The sequence below is a fragment of the Moschus berezovskii genome, chromosome 4, assembly GCF_049115385.1.
Source record: "Moschus berezovskii isolate FMDL1 chromosome 4, NW_MosBer_1.0, whole genome shotgun sequence".
In the NCBI taxonomy this organism is placed as follows: domain Eukaryota; kingdom Metazoa; phylum Chordata; class Mammalia; order Artiodactyla; family Moschidae; genus Moschus; species Moschus berezovskii.
In genome coordinates, this window is record NC_142463.1 from 126,660,865 (window position 1) to 126,677,738 (window position 16,874).

The window sequence follows — 16,874 nt, forward strand, 5'->3', positions numbered from 1 at the left end:
TTTCTATGTACAAGTCTTTTGTATCCTTAGGTAGATATATACCTAAGTATTTAATTCTTTTCGTTGCAACAGTGAATGGAATAGTTTCCTTAATTTCTCTTTCTATTTTCTCATTATTAGTGTATAGGAATGCAATGGATTTCTGTGTGTTGATTTTATATCCTGCAACGTTACTGTATTCATTGATTAGCTCTAGTAGTTTTCTGGTAGAGTCTTTAGGGTTTTCTGTGTAGAGGATCATGTCATCAGCGAACAGTGAAAGTTTTACTTCTTCTTTTCCAATTTGTATTCCTTTTATGTCTTTTTCTGCTCTGATTGCTGTAGCCAAAACTTCCAGAACTATGTTGAATAGTAGTGGTGAGAGTGGGCACCCTTGTCTTGTTCCTGACTTTAGGGGAAATGTTTTCAGTTTTTCACCATTGAAGATAATGTTTGCTGTGCGTTTGTCATACATAGCTTTTAATATGCTGAGATATGTCCATTCTATTCCCACTTTCTGGAGTGTTTTTATCATAAATGGATGTTGTATTTTGTCAAAGGCTTTCTCTGCATCTATTGAGATAATCATATGATTTTTATTTTTCAGTTTGCTAACTTTGCCAACCAAGGTCCGTCTAGTCAAGGCAATGGTTTTTCCCGTGGTCATGTATGGATGTGAGAGTTGGACTGTGGAGAAGGCTGATCGCCTAAGAATCAATGCTTTTGAACTGTGGTGTTGGAGAAGACTCTTGAGAGTCCCTTATACTGCAAGGAGATCCAACCCGTCCATTCTAGAGGAGATCAATCCTGGATGTTCATTCGAGGGACTGAGGCTAAAGCTTAAACTGCAATACTTTGGCCACCTCATGCGACAAGTTGACTCACTGGAAAAGACTCTGATGCTGGGAAAGGTTGGGGCAGGAGGAGAAGGGGACGACGGAGAATGAGATGGCTGGATGGCATCACCGACTCTGTGGACATGAGTTTGAGTGTACTCCGGGAGTAGGTGATGGACAGGGAGGCCTGGCGTGCTTTGATTCATGGGGTCGCGGAGAGTCGGACACGACTGAGCGACTGAACTGAACTGAACTGAACTGAATGTGGTGTATTACGTTGATTGATTTGCGGATATTGAAGAATCCTTGCATTCCTGGCATAAAGCCCACTTGGTCATGATGTATGATCTTCTTAATGTGTTGTTGGATTCTGATTGTTAGAATTTTGTTAAGGATTTTTGCATCTATGTTCATCAGTGATATTGGCCTGTAGTTTTCTTTTTTTTGTGGGATCTTTTGCAGGTTTTGGGATTAGGGTGATGGTGGCCTCATAGAATGAGTTTGGACGTTTGCCTTCCTCAGCAATTTTCTGGAAGATTTTGAGTAGAATAGGTGTTAGCTCTTCTCTAAATTTTTGGTAGAATTCAGCTGTGAAGCCGTCTGGACCTGGGCTTTTTTTTTGCTGGAAGGTTTCCGATTACTTCCTCTAGATCCGTGCTTGTGATGGGTCTGTTCAGATTTGCTATATCTTCCTGGTTCAGTTTTGGCAAGGTGTACTTTTCTAGGAATTTGTCCGTTACTTACAGGTTATTCATTTTATTGCCATATAATTGCTAATAGAATTCTCTAATAATCCTCTGTATTTCTGTGTTGTCGGTTGTGATCTCTTCATTTTCATTTCTTATTTTATTGATTTGGTTCTTCCTCCTTTGTTTCTTGATGAGTCTGGCTAGTGGTTTGTCAATTTTATTTACCTTCTCAAAGAACCAGCTTTTGGCTTTGTTGATTTTTGCTATGGTCTCTTTTGTTTCTTTTGCATTTATCTCTGCCCTAATTTTTACGATTTCTTTTCTTGTACTAACCCTGGGGTTCTTCATTTCTTCCTTTTCTAGTTGCTTTAGATGTAGACTTAGGTTATTTAGTTGACTTTTTTCTTGTTTCTTGACGTGTGCCTCTATTACTGTGAACTTCCCCCTTAGCACTACTTTTGCAGTGTCCCAGAGGTTTGGAGTTGTTGTGTTTTCATTTTCATTAATTTCTATGCATATTTTGATTTCTCTTTTGATTTCTTCTATTATTTGTTCATTATTCAGCAGCGTGTTGTTCAGCCTCCATATGTTGGCATTTTTAATAGTTTCTCTCCCTTAATTGAGATCTAATCTTACTGCATTGTGGTCAGAAAAAATGCTTGGAATGATTTCAATTTTTTTGAATTTACCAAGGCTAGATTTATGGTCCAGGATGTGATCTATCCTGGAAAAGGTTCCGTGTGTGCTTGAGAAAAAGATGAAATTCATTGTTTTGGGGTGAAATGTCCTATAGAGACCTATTAGGTCTAACTGGTCTATTGTATCATTTAAAGTTTGTGTTTCCTTGTAAATTTTCTGTTTAGTTGATCTATCCATAGATGTAAGTGGGGTATTAAAGTTTCCCACTAATATTGTGTTATTATTAATTTCCCCTTTCATACTTGTTAGTAATTGTCTTACATATTGTGGTGCTCCTATGTTGGGTGCATAAATATTTATAATTGTTATATCTTCTTCTTGGATTGATCCTTTGATCATTATGTAGTTTCCTTCTTTGTCTCTTTTCACAGTCTTTGTTTTAAAATCTATTTTATCTGATGTGAGTATTGCAACTCCTGCTTTCTTTTGGTCTCTATTTGTGTGGAATATCTTCCTCCAGCCCTTCACTTTCAGTCTGTATGTGTCCCTCATTTTGAGGTGGGTCTCTTGTAGACAACATATATGGGGGTCTTGTTTTTGTATCCATTCAGCCAACCTTTATCTTTCGGTTGGGGCATTCAACCCATTTATGTTTAAGGTGATTATTGATAAGTATGATCCTGTTGCCATTTTCTTTATTGTTTTGGATTCTAGTTCGTATACCCTTTCTTTGTTTCCTGTCTAGAGAAGATCCTTTAGTATTTCTTGGAGAGCTGGTTTGGTGATGCTGAATTCTCTCAGCTTTTGCTTGTCTGTAAAGCTTTTGATTTCTCCTTCATATTTGAATGAGATCCTTGCTGGGTATAGTATTCTGAGCTGTAAGTTACTTTCTTTCATCACTTTAAGTATATCTTGCCATACCCTCCTGGCCTGAAGGGTTTCTGCTAAGAGATCAGCTATATCCTTACGGGGATCAACTTGTGTGTTATTTGTTGTTTTTCCCTTGCTGCTTTTAATATTTGTTCAAAGACATAAAGATGGCTAACAAACACATGAAAAAATGCTCAACATCCCTCATAATCAGAGAAATGCAAATCAAAACCACAATGAGATACCATTTCACACCAGTCAGAATGGCTGCTATCCAAAAGTCTACATGCAATAAATGCTGGTGAGGGTGTGGAGAAAAGGGAACCCTCTTACACTGTTGGTGGGAATGCAAACTAGTACAGCCACTATGGAGAACAGAGTGGAGATTCCTCAAAAAACTGGAAATAGAACTACCATATGATCCAGCGATTGCACTCCTGGGCATACACATGGAGGAAACCAGAATTGAAAGAAACACATGTACTCCAATTTTCATCACTGCACTGTTTATAATAGCCAGGACATGGAAGCAACCTAGATATCCATCTGCAGATGAATGGATAAGAAAGCTTTGGTACGTATACACAATGGAATATTTTTCAGCCATCAAAAAGAATGCATTTGAATCAGTTTTAATGAGGTGGATGAAATTAGAGCCTATTATACAGAGTGAAGTAAGCCAGAAAGAAAAACACCAATACAGTATACTAACACATATATATGGAATTTAGAAAGATGGTAACATTAACCCTGTATACGACACTGGAAAAGCGACATAGGTATATAAAACAGTCTTTGGGACTCTATGGGAGAGGGTGAGGTGGGATGATTGGAGAGAACGACATTGCAGCACATATATTATCATATGTGAAATGAATCACCAGTCCAGATTCGACACATGATACAGGATGCTTGGGGCTGGTGCATGGGGATGACCTGGAGGGAGGATATGGGGAAGAGGGAAGTGGGAGGGGCTTTCAAGAAAGGGAACACATGTACACACGGAGCAGATTCGTCTCAATGTATGGTGAAACCAACTAATATATTAATGTAAGGTAATTTGCCTCCAATAAAATAAATTAGAAAAAAATAAAATCCAAGATTTGGACTCTGGGAAAGACCTTCTGAAAAACACAAATGACACATCGCAAGCTGGGAGACAACAGTTTACAGACACAGAGCTTTGGCAGGATTTGGCTACTAATACACAAACGACATGAACAGAAACGAGCCTGAAGGAGAGGTCTGAACGGACACCAAGCGAAGGTAGTGACACGGAGAGTACACTGAAAGATGCCCAGTACTGAGGGCCTTAGAAACACGGTCTAGCTGCACTCCCCGAGCCCCATGGGTCCCTGAACTAGGCCTCTTCTACCTGGAGACTCAGAGAGATGGACAGTGAGGAAGGGGAATAGAAATCTTTGGCATTTCTAACACTCAGAGTAAATGCTTTGAAGGAGAAGTCAAGGAACAACCCCACCGACAGTGACATACCCAGAAAGACAATAGCTAGGAGTCCATCTAACCCAGGAAGGAAGTCCCTCGTCTCAGAGAACTGCAAGAGATGGATGAAAGAAAGTGAAGCCCAAAAATCCAATGGAAAACAAGCTATGTTCACGGAGCAGAAGAATTCCTCCTGGTAAGATGATGTCAGTTCCCCATCCCCCTTATCCCCACCGTGGGTCAATCCAGAGGTTCCACGCTATTCCTCTCAAAATACCAACTGCTGCTCTCAGGACATTATAACCAAAGAAATCCAAAATGTCTATGGAAACTCAAAGGAGACAAAAGGGTCAATGCAATCTGAAACGAAGCACTGAAATGGACATAGCAGGCTGCCTGATAGCCAATTTGATTATCACACCAGGATAACAGGACATCATGGTACTGGGAAGAAATCACACATGCAGAACCAGATCCATGGAATGGAATTGAGGGTCCAGAACTAAACCCAAGCTTCTATGGTCAATTCATTGATGCCAAAGGAGGGGAGGCGATAAGAATGGGAACAAGAGCCTCTGCAACGAGAGGACATGGGAAATGGAGATGGTTCCATCTAAACAATCACATTGGCTTTTGGTCTCAGAACACGTCAGATTCAGTGAAACACATCAACGCAAAGCCTGAAGTGATGAAACTCCTGGAAATAAGCAGGGGCCATAGGGTCCTCCTTGTCAGGGATTTCTCAACATGTGTGTGGGGGGGGAGGCACAATTGGGTCTCTTCAATTCAAGGAAACAGGAAACCAAGGGACACCCACCAGCTTTCATCCACTTGAACAGCTTTGCAACAGAAAAGCTAAGCATTCACAAATCAAAATGGTAACAAAGTGAACACACAAGCATATTTGCAAGCAGAATATCGGAGAAGGGGTTATTATGTAAGAGAATGAGAACTCACACCACTAAGTCTCCCAGAACAAACCCCAGACCTAACCCTTCCCCTAACACCAACTCCAACCCCAAACCTTTACCTCACTCAAAATGAAACCCTAAAGCCTCAGCCTAGGCCAAAAATATACATGCGTACATGCCTTCACAGGCATGCGAGCATCCACAGGAGAGACACAGAGTGGAAAACACAGACTGAATTTGGAAAGGTCAAGAAAGAGAGGAAACGAGGAAGAGAGACTGAACAATGCGGAGAGGAAATGATTCGATTTCACAGAATTTGAATGAATCTCTCTTGAATTTGGAAAAAATGACTGTGCCTATTCTCTTGCAAGCGGTAAAATGACCCACGATGATGAGACTCAAAGACAAGATTGCGGGGAGCCACTGTTGGGGCAGACTCCCCCAACCATTGAGGCTGAGTGGGACATTTGAGTAGGACTGGGAAGGTTGATATCAGAGGGGGGAATGTGTGAATATGACCTTCAGGTCCTCCAAAATCGGGGGCCATAAATAGGCAGGAAGGGGACTGCTTTTTTCCAGGTCCCAGAGCAAATCCAGGCCTGATTCTGCCCATTGTGTGCTAGGTCAGCCCTGTGTGGAATCCATCCTTTGGGAAGTCTGTGTCCAAGCTCCAAGTGAAAGCGGCCCAAAGTTTGAACAGGCACTGGAGCTCCTCGTAGGCTGACAGACCTAGTCAGGAGACGGGAGATTGTGACCCACTCTGCAGATGGAGAGACAGGAAACCCTGTGGGGCACATGGCTTGCCCAGGGCCACAACACTTCTGAGAAGGAGCCTGTTCTGAAAGGAGCTGTGTCTTCAGAACTCAGGCCCTGGCTGCACCCAGATCTCCCCAAGGCTGTGGGATGGGCTCTGTGGGTGTCACTGTGCCTGCACGTGGCCTAAGGGCATGGGGAAACAGCCAGAAAACCAGAAGTTCCGTTTGGGAGCTTTGTGGAAGGGACCACAACCACGAACCAGGAAATGATGTCACTTCCTGGCAACAGAACCCAATAGAACCCGCAACCTGTGTATCCAGGCCTGGCCAGCAGAGAGGAGACCCTGGCCAGATCGCTAGCTGTGAAGATATTCTGCTGTTTGCCCCTGCCCAGAGGACGGGGTCTCAGGGTAGCTAACAGGCAGAATGCATGGGAACGCGGTCAACACTGGCTCAGGGCCCCCGCCGAGAGGCCTCTGGCCCTTTGCTGAAGGAAAAGAAAGGTAACAGGGGAGCCCCAGACTGGGTCCGGCCACCTCTCCTGTCCCACATGGGGACGCCTGAGGCCTTTCCCTCTGTGTGGATGGGGGTTTCTTGGGGTGTGTCTGCCTCAAGCAAGCCCAGCCGCATTTCAGTCAGGAGCCCATGTGCTTCTTGTGTCCACACCCCAGGGGAGAGCAGGCTGTGTGGCATGGGGAGTGTCCGGGCAGAGCCAGATGCCCAGGCTGACCTCATGCCCTCAGGGGATTCTCCATCCTCCCGGGTGGGTATCTGAGCAGACACTCGTGTCTCTGGTCTTTCTTGGAGCAGAAGGGCAGGCAGGCAGAAGCAGCAGCCATCCTTGCCAAGCTAACCTCAGAAATACCGAAGCAGGGCTGGCTGATGATCACTGACATTGCAGACCGTCCCACCCGAGGTGGCCTCTGAGGGGCACACCCCATCCACCTCCCAAAGGGAGGGTTCAGAGCACCAGCCCCCTGCTCGGGAGGCCCAGTGCAGGCTCCAGGTGAGGGTGGCCACGGAGGGCTCAGCCCAACTGGCGATGAAGAGGAAGTGGGCAAGATCTGCTGTCCAGACTCCACCCAGCACACACCCTGGGACCCAGTCTCAGGCTGCCACGGAGCTCAGCACAGCCGGCTCTGATGCAGAACTCTGAGTAGCCCTGCCTCGGAAGCAGCAGGAAGAACTGGAGCCCAGCACGGAAGAGCACAGAGGTGAGTTGGCTGGGGCTACTGCCTGTGAGTGTGGGGAGGCGGTGCTGAGCCACACAGGGAGGTGTCCCCCAGAGCTGGGGCTGGGCCTGGAACGAAGGCTAGCCTCACACCACCATCTTGGAGACTGCAGAGAAGACTCTGATGCTGGGCCTTCTTAGCAAATCTCTAGGAAGCTTTCGTGCCCACTTAGGCACATGGCAAGGCTGGACTGTGGCAAACTTTTCTTCTCCCACAGCTCTAGCTCTGGCCGTCAAACTCAGCCAGCCTCCATGTCTAAGACCTGTCCCTACGGAGGTGGGATCTCCTGGTGCAGGACTCACGGATCCATTGAGGGGAGATCGAGACCTGAGACGTCCCCTCCCAATGACACGGGACCAGCCGGGTATTGGCCACCACCCTCAGCACATCAGATCTCTGTGCCTGCACAACACACAGTGCCAGGCCAAGATGTCCCAACCCGCCTTCGAGAAACTCCACCTCCATGTGCACTTGCACCTGCTCAGGCTTTGGCGGCAGAAACCGAGTCAGGGCCTGAGTGACCAACTTTGGAGCAGCAGCCTGCCCTGCCTCCTACCAAGGACTCAGACTCCCACCATGACTATCCAACACTTGAAGGGAGAAAAGGACCCTGCTTTGGATAGAAGCCCAGAACCCTTTGGCAACCACATCATCCAGGGGCGCAGTTGGCTCTGCAGCCTCCATCCCTGTGTGTTCCCCGTGGACGCAGTCTCCTCCCTGCACACCCAGGGGAGATTGACTTTCCTTCCCCGGAGCTCATTTTCATCAGGCTCCTAGGCATCTTTCTTCTCAATTTTATGTCTTTTATGGCTTTCTGTATATTTTGCTCGCAAGTGTGTGTTAATAAATTTTCCTTCCTTGGGAATATGGAGGCCTTTACAATGCTGTGTAAGTGTCACCGCTGTCTACATTCGGACACCCTCATTCTATCCCCCCCCACTTCGCAGCAAAGCCTGGATTCATGGCAAGAATTCCCCGTTCCTCTTTCCCCCGCCTCTCAACATTGAGTCCACTTCTCTCTGCATTTCTTCGCATCCTTTCGGGGTTCCCAATCAACGCTATTCACTGAAATGATAGGAAACTTAATTTTGCTCTTATTGAAGGCTAAAGTTATAGTCTCTAAGTATCGTTAGAGTCTTGGCATCCCTATGAATTCTACAGTCCATGGAATTCTCTAGGCCAGAATCTTGGGTGGGTAGATTTTCCCTTCTCCAGAGGATTGTTCTGACTTCCCACATATTGGAAGACCAAAGTGTGAAGTAGCCTTTGGGGATCTGAAAGGACTTGTAGGTCCTTTTATAGTGTTATCTTCCAGATGAAGCCCTCTCGGCTAATATGCTCAGAATCTCCAGGTAGGCAGTACTGTTGTAACTGGGACACCTCAGGCACAAGGGAAAGTCTGAGTTCTTCCGCTGGCACAAACAAACTCACAAGAATAAACCAGGCAGAAGAAATGGAAAGATTTACCCACACCAACAGAGGAACATGTGTTCCTCAGAACACAAGGCCAGAGAAAGACCCACCATCCTTGTGGCCCCCACATGCTTGAGAAAATAAGTGATCAAGAATTAAAAAGAAGAAACATGTGCAGGTCCAATGAGAGGCAATGCACATGGCTAATGTAGCTCAGAGATGTCCTGACTCTTCGCATGGTCACATGGGCAAAGGGAAGCACAGTGTAGGTGGCGGTGATCATCATCTCACAGCTAGGTGTACAGGATGATGACAACCAGCCTTCGGGACCCAAAGAGGGAGCGGAGGGCCTAGCAGAGCCCATAGACATCTCTCTCGCTCTCTGGCAGAAGAGGTTGCCGGACCAATCAAAGTCCCACAGTAGCATCACTTAATGATCCATGCCAACCCTCAAGGTGAATTCCACTTACTTCTGGCACGGTTGCTCCTGTCCTCTTAGATGTTCACCTGTAGCGATCCAAAGCTGCAGACCTGCTGGGCGCCTGTGGAGTAGAACCTCACTTCAGCTGCTCACACAGATAAGGACACAAGAGGATGCCTGTGGCCTCTGGCTCACAGATGGAAGATCAAAGCCCTGTCAACCTGAACTGGGGACCAGTGTTGAAAGGGAGGACGCACCCGACTCCCCTTTCACTGAACACAGCGTCCCTGATGCTAGAGCTGCTGAATCCATTCAGGTATGGAAATTCATGCTGAAAAACACCTATCTTTCCAACAAGGTCTCTAAAAGGGTTTACGAGTAACTCATTTGGAAACCAGAGGGGATGACATGCATGTCCATGAAAATTGACACCTCTCAACAAATGCACTTCAAATGATTCCTAGACATAAGTACCATGCAAAACGGTTCATAAATCCAGAAGTAAATGGAGCATACATTAGACATGAACTCTGAGTCTTTACACACAATACAGAAAGGCACTACACAAAGAGTAACCAGAGAAGACAGTGAACTTTGTCAAATCCAAGATTAGGACTCTGGGAAAGACCGTCTGAAAAACGCATAAGACACCTCCCACGCTGGGAGACAACTCTTTGCATACACAGAGTTTAGGCAAGATTTGGCTACTAATATGCAAACGACATGAACACAAACTAGCCTGAAGGAGAAGTCTGAAGGGACACCAGGCGAAGGAAGGGACACAGAGAGTATACCGAATGATGCCCAGCACTGAGGTCCTGAGAAACACGGTCTAGCTGCACTCCCCGAGCCCCGTGGGACCGTGGACTAGGCCTCTTCCACCTGGAGGCTCAGAGAGATGGACAGTGAGGAAAGGGAAGAGAAATCCTCGGCATTTCTAACATTCACAGCAAACGCTTAGAAGGAGAAGGCAAGTATCAACGCCACCGACAGTAAATTCCCTGAAAGGAAATAGCTTAGAATCCATCTAACCCAGGAAGGGTGCCCCTCTTCTCAGAGAACAGCAAGAGATGGATGAAAGAAGGTGAAGCCCACCAATCCAATGGAAAATAAGCTGTGCTCATGGATCAGAAGAATTACTCATGATAAGATGATGTTACTTCCCCCTCCTCCGGACCCACACCGTGGGGCAATCCAGAGGTTCCACGCTATTCCTCTCAAAATAAAAACGGCTGCTCTCAGGGCATAAAAACCAAAGAATTCCTAAATGTCTATGGAAACACTACGGTGTCAAAAGAGTCAATGCAATCGGCCGCAAAAACCTGAAATGTACATAGCAGGCTGCTGATAGTCAGTTAGATTATCACACTAGGATCATCAGGACAGCATGGTACTGGGAAGAAATCAAACATGCAGAACCAGATCCATGGAATGGAATTGAGGGTCCAGACATAAACCCAAGCTTCTACGGTCAATTCCTCGACGCCAAAGGAGGGGAGGCGATAAGAATGGGAACAAGAGTCTGTGCAACGAAAGACCGTGGGAATTGCAGATGGTTCCACCTGAACAATCACGTTGGCTTTTGGTCTCACAACACGTCAGATTCAGTGAAACACATCAAAGCAAAGCCTGAAGTGAAGAAACTCCTGGAAAAAAGCACAGGACATAGGCTTTTAATGTCAGGGACTTCTCAACATATGTGGGTGGAAAAACAAAGTAGGGTCTCTTCAAGTCAAGGAAACAGGAAACGAAAGGACACCCACGAGTTTCCGTCCACTTGAACAGCTTTGCAACAGAAAACCTAAGCATTCACAAATCAAAATGGTAACAAACTGAACACAAAAGGATATTTGCAAACAGAATATCGGAGAAGGGGTTCCTACGTAAAAGAGACTGAGAACTCACACAACTAAGTCTCCCAGAAAAAAACCCAGACCTATCCCTTCCCCTAACACCAACTCCAACCCGATACCATTATCTCACTCGACACGAAACCATAAAGCCTCACCCTAGGTCAACACTATACATGTTTACATGTATTCACAGACATGCGAGCATCCACAGGAGAGACACAGAAAGGAAGATACGGAATGAATTTGGAAAGATCAAGAAAGAGACGGAACGAGGGAGAGAGACTGAACAATAGAGAGAGGAAACGAGTCAATTTCACAGAACTTGCATGAATCTCTCTTGAGGATGGAAACAATGACAGTGCCTATTCCCCCTGCAAGGGGGAAAATGACCCAAGTTGATGAGTCTCAAAGACAAGGATTCGGGAAACCACTGTTGGGGCAGCCTCCCCCAAGGCTCGAGGCTGAGTGGGACACTTGAATAGGACGAGGAAAGTTGATATCAGAGGTCGCAATGTGTGAATATGATTTTCCGGTCCTCCCAATGCAGGGGTCAAGAAATAGGCAGAAAGGGGACTGACTTTTCCCAGGTCCCAGAGCCCATCCAGGCCTGATTCTGCCCATTCTGTGCTAGGTCAGCCCTGTGTTGAATCCGTCCTTTGGGAAGTCTCAGTGTCTAAGTTCCATGTGATAGCAGCCGAATGTCTGAATAGGCACTGGAGCTGTTTGTAGGATGACAGACTTAGGGAGGAGATGGAAGAGTGACCCCCACTCTGCAGATGGAGAGACTGGGGAAACCAAGGGGGGCACATGTCTTGCCCAGGACCACATCACTTCTGAGAAGAGGGAACCTGGGCTGAAAGCGGCTGTGTCCTCAGAGCTCAGGCCCTGGCTGCACCCAGGTCTCCCAAAGGCTGTGGGGTGGGCTGAATGTGTGTCACTGTGCCTGCACGTGGCGTAAGGGCATGGGAGAACAGCCAGAAACCCAGAGGTTCCCTTGGGGAACTTTGTGGAAGGGACCTAGGCCACGAACGAGGAAATGATGTCATTTCCTGGCAACAGAACCCAACAGAAACCACAACCCATGTATCTAGGCCTCCCCAGCAGAGAGGAGCCCCCAGCCAGATCGCTTGCTGTCACGATGTTCTGCTGTTTGCCCCTGCCCAGAGGCCGGGTCCTCAGGCGAGCTCACAGGCAGAGAGTGTGGGAAGGCCGTTGACGCTGGCCCAGGGCCCCTCCGAGTGTCCTCTGGCCCTTTGCCCGAAGGAACATAACGGTAACAGGGGAGCCCCAGGCCGGGTCCGCCAACCTCTCCCGTCCCACCCGTGGAAGCCTGAGGCCTTTCGCTGTGTGTGGATGGGGGTTTCTCAGGCTGTGTCTGCCTCAAGCAAGCCCAGCCACAGGTGGGTCAGGAGCCCGTGGACCGCTTGTGTCCAAACCCCAGGGGAGAGCACGCTTGGTGGCATGGTGAGCGTCCAGGCAGAGCCGTGTGCCCAGGCTGACCTCAAGCCCTTGGCGGGGGTTCTCCATCCTCCCTGGTGGGTATCTGAGCAGGCATTCATCTCTGTTCTTTCTGGGAGCAGAAGGGCAGACGGGCAGAAACATTAGACATCCTGGCCAGGCTCAGCTCAGAAATATCGAAGCAGGGCTGGCTGATGGTCACTATCATTGCATAGCGTCCCACCCGAAGTGGCCTCTGAGGGGCACACCCCATGCACCTCCCAGAGGTAGGGTTCAGAGCACCACCCCATGACCAGGAGGCCCAGTGCAGGTTCCAGGTGAGCATGGCCACGGAGGGCTTAGCCCAACTGGCAATGAAGAAGAGGCGGGCAAGTCCTGCTGTGAGACACCACCCAGCTCACAAACCGGGGCCCAGTCTAAGGCTGTCACGGAGCTCAGCACAGCTGGCTCTGACACAGAGCTCCAAGAAGCCCTGCCTCAGAGGAAACAGTAGGACCTGGAGCCCAGCACAGCAGTGCTCAGAGGTGAGGCGGCTGGGTTTCTGCATGTGAGTGTAGGGAGGCGGTGCTGACCCACACAGGGAGGAGTCCTACAGAGCTGGGGCTGGACCTGGACAAAAGGCTGGCCTCAAAATACCCATCTTGGAGACTCCAGAGAAGACTCCGATGCTGGGCCTTCTTAGCCAATCTCTAGGAAGATTTCGTGCACACTTAAGCACATGGCAAGGCTGGCCTGTGGCAAACTTTTCTTCTCCCCCAGCTCTAGCTCTGGCCGTCAAACTCAGCCAGCCTCCATGTCTAAGACTTGTCCCTACAGAGGTGGGAACTCCAAGTGCAGGACCCAGGGATCCACTGAGGGGAGATCGAGACCTGAGACATCCCCACCCAAAGATACGGGGCCAGCCATGTACTGGCCAGCACCCTCAGCACATCCGATCTCTGCATGCATGACGCCCAGCCCCAGGCCCTGATGTCGCACCACACCTTCCACAGCCTCTACCTCCACCGGCACTTGCACCTGCTCGGGCTTTGGCGGCAGGACTAAAGTCAGGGCCTGATTGAACACCTGCACAGAGGGAGCCTGTCCTGGCTCCTTCCCAGGACTCAGATGCCCACCATGACTGTCCAACCCCTGCAGGGAGAACAGGCCCCTGCTCTGGACAGAGGCCCAGAGCCCGTTCGGCAAATACCTTATCCAGGGGTGCAGTTGGCTCTGCAGCCACCATCCCTGTGTGTTCCCCATGGACGCCGTCCACTCCCTCCCCACCCAGGGGAGATTGACTTCCCATCCCCTGAGCTCATTTTCATCAGGCTTCTAGGAATCTTTCTTCTCAACTTTTATGTCTTTTATGGCTTTGTGTATATTTTGCTCACAAGTGTGTGTCAATAAATTTTCCTTCCTTGATGCCATTGCGAATATGGAGGCCTTCAATGCTGTGTAAGGATCACCACTGTCTACATTCGGACACCCCCATTCTCCCCCCTCCCCAACTTCACAGCAAAGCCTGGATTCATAGCAAGCACTGCCCGTTCCTCTCTCCCCCGCCTGACAACATTGAGTCTATTTGTTTCTGCATTTCTTCCCATTCTTTCGGGGTCCCCAATCAATGCCAATCACTGAAAAGATAGGAAACTTTATTTTGGTCTGACTGAAGGCGAAAGTTGTAGTCTCTCAGTATCGTTCGAGTCTTGGCATTCCCATGAATTCTACAGTCCATGGAATTCTCTAGGCCAGAATCCTGGAGTGGGTAGCTTTTCTCTCCTCCAGGCAATTGTTCTGACTCCCCATATGTTGGAAGACCAAACTGGATTATTCTCATTTCTATTTCATTTGAAGTAGCCTTTGGGTATCTGAAAGGACCGTGTAGGTCCTTTCAAGAAGTCATCTGCCAAACGAAGCCCTCTCGGCAAATGTGCTCAGAATCTCCAGGTAGGCAGTGCTGTTTCAGTGGGAAACTACAGGCATAAGGGAAAGTCTGAGTTCTTCCGCCGGCACAAACAAGGGCTGACCTAGCACAGAATGGGGCAGAATCAGGCCTAGATGGGCTCTGGGACCTGGGAAAAGGCAGTCCCCTTCCTGCCTATTTCTTGACCCCCTCATTGGGAGGACCGGAAGGTCACATTCAGCCATCGCTCCCTCTGATATCAACTTTCATCCTCCTGCTCAAGTGTCCCACTCATCTTCGAGGGGTGGGGGAGGCTGCCCCAAAAGTGGCTCCCCGCATCCTTGTGTTTGAGCCTCATCAACTTGGGTCATTTTCCCCTTTGCAGGGGGAATAGGCATTGTCATTGTTTCAAAACTCAAGAGAGATTCATGCACATTTTGTGGAATCGACTCATTTCCTCTCTCCATTGTTCAGTCTCTCTCCCTCCTTCTGTCTTTCTTGAACTTTCCGAATTCATTCTGTATCTTCCTTTCTCTGTCTCTGCTGTGGATGCTCGCGTGCCTGTGAATGAATGTAAGCATGTATATTGTTGACCTAGAGTGAGGCTTCAAGGTTTCCTTTCCAGTGAGGTAAAGGTTTGGGGATGGAGTTGAGGTTAGGGGAAGGGATAGGTCTGGGGTTTGTTCTGTGAGACTTAGTCGTGTGAGTTCTTTTCTTTTTTACTTAGGAAACCCTTCTTCGATATTCTGCCTGAAAATATTCCTTTGTGTTCAGTTTGTTACCATTTTGATTTGTGGATGCTAAGCTATTCTGTTTCAAAGCTGTTCAAGTGGATGGAAGCTAGTTGATGTTGTTTGGTTTCCTGTTTCCTTGACTTGAAGAGATGCAATTTTGCTTCCGCCACCACACACATGTCGTGAAGTCCCTGATATTAAGGAACCTATGGCCCGTGCTTATTTCCAGGAGTTTCATCACTTCAGGCTTTGCGTTGATGTGTTTCACTGAATCTGAGGTGTTCTGAGACCAAAAGCCAATGTGATTATTCAGATGCAACCATCTCCAATACCCACAGCTTTGCGTTGCAGAGGCTCTTGTTCCCATTCAAATAGCCTCCCCTCCTTTGGCGTCAATGAAGTGACTATAGAAGCTTGGGGTTATTTCTGGACTCTCAATTCCATTCCATGGATCTGGTTCTGCATGTTTGTACCATGCTGTCCTGATGATCCTAGTGTGATAGTCTAACTGGCTATCAGGCAGCCTGCTATGTACATTTCAGGGCTTTGTGGCAGATTGCATTGACTATTTTGCTTCCTTTCTGTTTCCATAGACATTTTGGAATTCTTTGGTTATAATGCCCTGAGAACAGCCTTTGGTATTTTGAGAGAAATAGCATGCAACCTCTGGATTGCCCCATGGTGGGGGTTGGGGGGAGGGGGAAGTGACATCATCTTACCAGGAGGAATTCTTCTGATCCGGGAGCACAGCTTATTTTCCATTGGATTGGTGGGCTTCACCTTCTTTCATCCATCTCTTGCAGTTCTCTGAGAAGAGGGGCTTCCCTCCTGGGTTAGATGGACTCCAAGCTATTGCCTTTCAGGAAATGTCACTGTCGGTGGGGTGGATCCTTGCCTTCTCCTTCTAAGCGTTTGCTATAAATGTTAGAAATGCCAAGGATTTCTCTTCCCCTTCCTCACTGTCCATCTCTCTGAGCCCCCAGGTAGAACAGGCCTAGTCCAGGGTCCCCAGGGGCTCGGGGAGTGCAGCTAGATCATCTTTCTCAGGTGCTCAGTGCTGGGCATCATTCGGTGTACTCTCCAGGTCCCTTCCTTCACTTGGTGTCCCTTCAGACCTCTCCCTAAGGCTCCTTTGTGTTCATCTCAGTTGTGTATTAGAAGCTAAATCTGCCTAAGCTCTGTGTATGCAAACAGTTGTCTCTCAGCTTGGGGTGTGTCGTTTGCGTTTTACAGACCATTTTTCCCAGAGTCCAATTCTTGATTAGACAAGTTCACTGTGTTCCCTGTTTACTCTTTGTGTAGTGTCTTTCTGTATTGTGTGTGAAGACACAGAGCTCATGTCTAATGTCTGCTTCATTTCCTTCTGGTTTTGTGAACCATTTTCCATGGAACGTATGTCTAGGAATCATTTGAAGTGCATTTGTTGAGAGGTGTCAAGTTTCCATGGACATGCATGTCATCCCCTCTGGGTTCCAAATGCGTTGCTCCTAAACTTTTTAGGAGAACTTCTCGGAAAGATGGGGGTTTTTCAGCTTGCGTTTTCACAGTTGAATGGATTCAGCAGCTCTAGTAGAAGGGGTGCTGACTCCAATGAAGGGAGTCGGGTGCGGCCTCCCTTTCAGCACAAATACCCAGGTCGGATTGTCAGGGGGCAGATCTTCCATCTGTGAGCCACCGGCCACTGGCATCCTTGTGTGCCCTTGGCTGTGTGAGCAGCTGAAGGGAGTTTCGTCTCAGCAGGCGCCCAGCAGGCCTG